This window comes from Poecilia reticulata, linkage group LG14 (genome assembly GCF_000633615.1).
Source record: "Poecilia reticulata strain Guanapo linkage group LG14, Guppy_female_1.0+MT, whole genome shotgun sequence".
Lineage (NCBI taxonomy): Eukaryota > Metazoa > Chordata > Actinopteri > Cyprinodontiformes > Poeciliidae > Poecilia > Poecilia reticulata.
This window is the reverse complement of record NC_024344.1, coordinates 25,477,231-25,481,506: the sequence shown is the minus strand read 5'-3', so window position 1 is coordinate 25,481,506 and position 4,276 is coordinate 25,477,231. Positions and strand designations below refer to the sequence as shown.

The 4,276-nt window shown below is 35.8% G+C and overlaps 1 long non-coding RNA gene across 1 annotated transcript; it reads right to left on the bottom strand.

Annotated features, from left to right (window-relative positions):
- Positions 1–2,208: 2,208 nt before the first annotated feature.
- On the bottom strand, positions 2,209–3,448 carry LOC103476326 (uncharacterized). The gene is made up of 3 exons (XR_535448.1): positions 3,252–3,448; positions 3,029–3,162; positions 2,209–2,328 (listed from the first exon to the last, which is right to left on the bottom strand). It is a non-coding gene; the product is annotated as an uncharacterized LOC103476326 (long non-coding RNA).
- Between the last annotated feature and the right edge of the window lie 828 nt (positions 3,449–4,276).

Here is a 4,276-nt window from a genome sequence, read left to right as displayed (position 1 = left end):
GTTTTCTCTCACAGCTGCAGTTTTCTAAATCTGAGTGGTGCAGATTCGTTTTGCCTCCCTCGCCATCCTCTGAATCTTGTTCACCCTTCAACTTCTGTCCTCATCCAGCTTTGTTTGTCACATTTCCACTTTCAAACTCTAATTAAAGGTCTGTCTGAAACAGTCTGCCTCATTACAGATTTGGTTTTTTTAAAATGTTTTTCCCCCATTTCACTTAAATAACAAATATTGCCTGAGTAAAAGGAAAAATCTGATTTTAGATGACTGTTTCATTTAAGAGCAAATACAGTCTATTCAAGTAGACCTGGCTCTATGTGAGAATGTAACTAATAGCTGCTTATGCCACAAATGCTGATGTGCTGTTTTGATCTGTAAGTGTTTGGACTTTTTTGGTGTTAGTTTTTGGTTAAGTTAATACAGAATCACCAAGCTAGGATTTATTTTTTCAGAAACTTAAAGCCATACCCGGAAAGGCATGGCAAAGAGGTTCAGAAAAAGAATGAATCAATCCTGAAATGAGAGCTCTTCTTAACAGAGGCTGACCAATCCCAAACATCCCGCGTCCTTTCCATGTTATACGTATCACTAATGACCTCTGAAATAATAACAAAATAAACACTACGTATTCCTATACAACAAATTAAATGAATGGAAAATCTTCAGCTTTCCACAAAACCTGCGTGGTCTTTGAAAGCTAACGACTTTGAGCCAAAGACAGTTAAACTTATAATGAGTCTCAAGGGATTGGTTGTTGTTTAAGTTTTAGGATCAGTTTCTCTTTGTGAAGGAAAGTGCTCCATATACCGCTCCACTCAACTTCTTTTCACGTATTTCACTCCTTATTATAAACAATGTCGGTATGAAATTGTTCTTGTCTAGATTCAAATAACTACAGTTTCAATTGGCTTGTATTGTTTTTTGATTATCTAAATATAAAAAAAATTAGTTTTGTGTGTATCCTCAAAGGGAAAATGACCAACATGTTCAAGATTGGTTGAGCATGTTGGCCGAAATATGTTGTCGTTTTCCTGTTAATGGAAAAGTTGCTGTTTGTGATATGTAAAAACTGATATTTACTTCTAAATCTATTTAGTTTTGTAGTTTCTTGGTGTCTGGTTTGTTCTCTGTCCCCCAGCCTGATTATTTAACCTCATTGGTTTCTGTTGTTTTTCACTGGTTCATCTGTTCTTTGCTGATCTACTTGTTGCTCGATTTATTCAGTTTCATAATAATCAGATCATGTTTCTGTTATCCTGGACCTTGGACTTTGTTTTTGTAATATTAAGCATCTTTATTTAGCCATGTTTCCACTTCTTTGTTCTGCATTTGGATCCTCCATAAACACCAACTCATCTGTGAAACTCTTTGTGTTTCTTTATGCTTTTTTAAAATCTTAATTGCAATATTTTTTCTATATCCAAACTTAATTTAATGTCATAACTAAATTTTTGCCCTCATTGCCATTTGCCTGATCTCCTCCACTCCTAAGAGGATTTTATTCCACAGATAGTTATTTTAGTTTTTCTTGGACATTTTTCCTGCCTTCAGTTATTTATTCTATTTATTCATTTTAACTCACATGTTTTATTTCACCTGCCTATTTCCCAGGAGCAGATTTTGAACCAGGCTTTAAAAGTCTATTATTTATTATGTTTCTGAAATTCAAATTTCCGCCTTCATGTTGGGAAACTTTATTCTTAAAAAAAAACAGTTGAATTATTTACCCACAGGCCTTTAAAGTACTAAACTTTCTTTCTGAAAAATGCCTTATTTATGCCTTAATTATAGAAATATCACCTGAAAGCCCAGGATTATTATTTCTTAATTTTAAGAAAGCAGACACTCATTCTTATTTTTTATCTTTTTCCTATCTAAAACAATCTATTTCAAAGGCAAAACAGAGTTCCCAAACGACCACCTGCTTTTTTCTACTTATTCTTCCCACCAGGTATCTGAAGACGTAGTTTTGAAACGCCTTGGTGTTAAACTTTTAATTTAACTAATTCCCTGATTTCTGTTGTTTTCAGACAGCTCTAGACATTTCTTTTACACAAAGTATGTCTGTAACTTGCTAAATAATAATAATGTAGCTCTTGAAGACATCATCTACACAGTTCTGTTGAAAGTCAAGTTTTAACAGATGTCTTGTTTTAAAGCTCAGAGCCTGATAACATTTTACCAGCTGGTCTTGTCTGAGCAGCTGAGTCTGGTCATGCTGGTCTTGGAAAGAACTTTGCGTTGATATTGAAGAAACACCACAGGGAGCAAACCTTGGTCCTTCTGATTTTCACCATTTACTTACGACTTCTGAACTTTCCTCTGAACAACCTTAAGAAAAAAAGAGAAATGACAAAAAAACACCCACTTTATTACTTATTTACTCCGTAGGTTTTAAACGTGACCTGTCCAGGTGACCCCGCCTCTCGCCTGTTAACCACTGCAGATAGGCACTAGCCTATGAGTTCACATCCACTTTTCTTTGAGAACTCAAATTTTAGTCTGTCCATTTATCAAATAACATGTAAAAAAATTAGAAATATTTGGCTTTCATCTCACCATGAAATATCCACGTCCAGTCTGTTGTCTGGTCTCTTTTTGTTTACCATAATGCATTATATTCAGTTATTGGTCAGAACTGTTTGTGCCAGTTTTAGTTGGATTAAAAACACAGCAGCCAGAATCATTACTGGGACTAAATGTCGCAAAGTACCCCAGACTAGCCTCTTTAAAATATCTATTGCTAGATTCCATATTGATTTTTAACTTTAATGTCCAGTTTCAAAGCCTTAAATGACTTTTTCTCTAAGTACGTCTGTGGTTTATTGACCCAATAGGGGCCATATTGACCACTGAGATCCACTGATACTGTCCCCCTAAGAATTGAGGTCACAGTTTCTGAAAAAAAGGTACAAATAAAACTGCAATGAGCAGAGACTTAAAGATATACTCTTTAAGTCTCTGCTCATTGCATTCAAGCACACTAAGCAGATGGAATCTTTTTCTCTTCCATTTCATGCAACTCTTTCACCTTTCTATTTGCTTATTTTTGCACCAGATTCAAAATCTTTTCCTCCAACGTTGTATTTCTGTTTTCAGCCGTCATCCTGCGGCGATGATGGGAGTCCTGCAGCACATCTAAAAGACTCCCAGTGACATCGAGGTCTGCAATAAACAGAAACGTGTGCAGAAATGTTGCTTGTTCTTCCTGAGGTTATCTTTCATTAAGGTTCAGTGATAAATTATACAGCTACCTGCTGAGCCATCGGGGAGATAAAATAAATCTGTTTATGGAAAATTCACTTTCTTCTGCAAGTTTTCATCTGTCACTCTTCTCACTCTGATTTCTGTATCACCAGCCGACCTGACCCTCTGTTGCTCCAAAATGAAGTCTCTTCCTGACAGGAAATGATTTCTTTTTCTCAATTAATCCTTTTCATAAGAAACTACTTTTTCCCCTGAAAAGAAGCAGAGCAGACGCGTACACATTGAACTATGTTGCCTTTGTCTCCCTGATAAAACAAGTGAGCTGCTTTTGTCTAACCTAAGCCGCTCATGGTTTACATTCTTGCCATGTTTCAATGCAGTGAGAGCTGTGAGAAGCTGTTGCAACTTCTTAAGAGGAGAATGCTCTTTTTTTTTGGTTTTATTGACGGAGAGAAAAGTTGGAAACAACCTGAGAAGTTGAGCTCTTTAAGCTTCTCTGGATTTTCTCTAATCTACACGAAGCTAAAGCTGGAGATTGAGGCTCAAACATATTTATGCACCCTCGCTAATATTTAAAGTTTTTTGAACAAGTTGCATATTGACCACATGAGGTTTCTGACATAATTCTGGCTGGATATTTTTGGCAGTATTTCATTTTATTTTTAATCTGTTTAGGAGGTTTTTTTTTCAGGCTTCTGGAGCAGCCAACCTACCAATTAAATGAATTTTCTTTCCAACAAATAATATATCAGAAGCTAGTTTAGGCATACAAAACATTAGGTGGTGTTTCATGCCGCTGAGGGATATTTACTCAAAAATTAGTAGAAAGTACTGCTCAAACAATTTATTAAAACCCCAAAATTAAAAGGACATTCATGCTAGCTGCTGAGCTATTTTTTAAAAGGATGAATTAAAGTTTTTTTTGCCTTTAGGGCTAAGCTTCACTTGTTGTGTTCATTCAGTGTAATTTAACCTGAAGGTGGGGAAAAAGGAAAGAATATATGGGAAAACTGGTTACTCCACTCAAACAGACAAGACCAAGAGATTGGTGGAAAGTGGACAGTTTCAGACA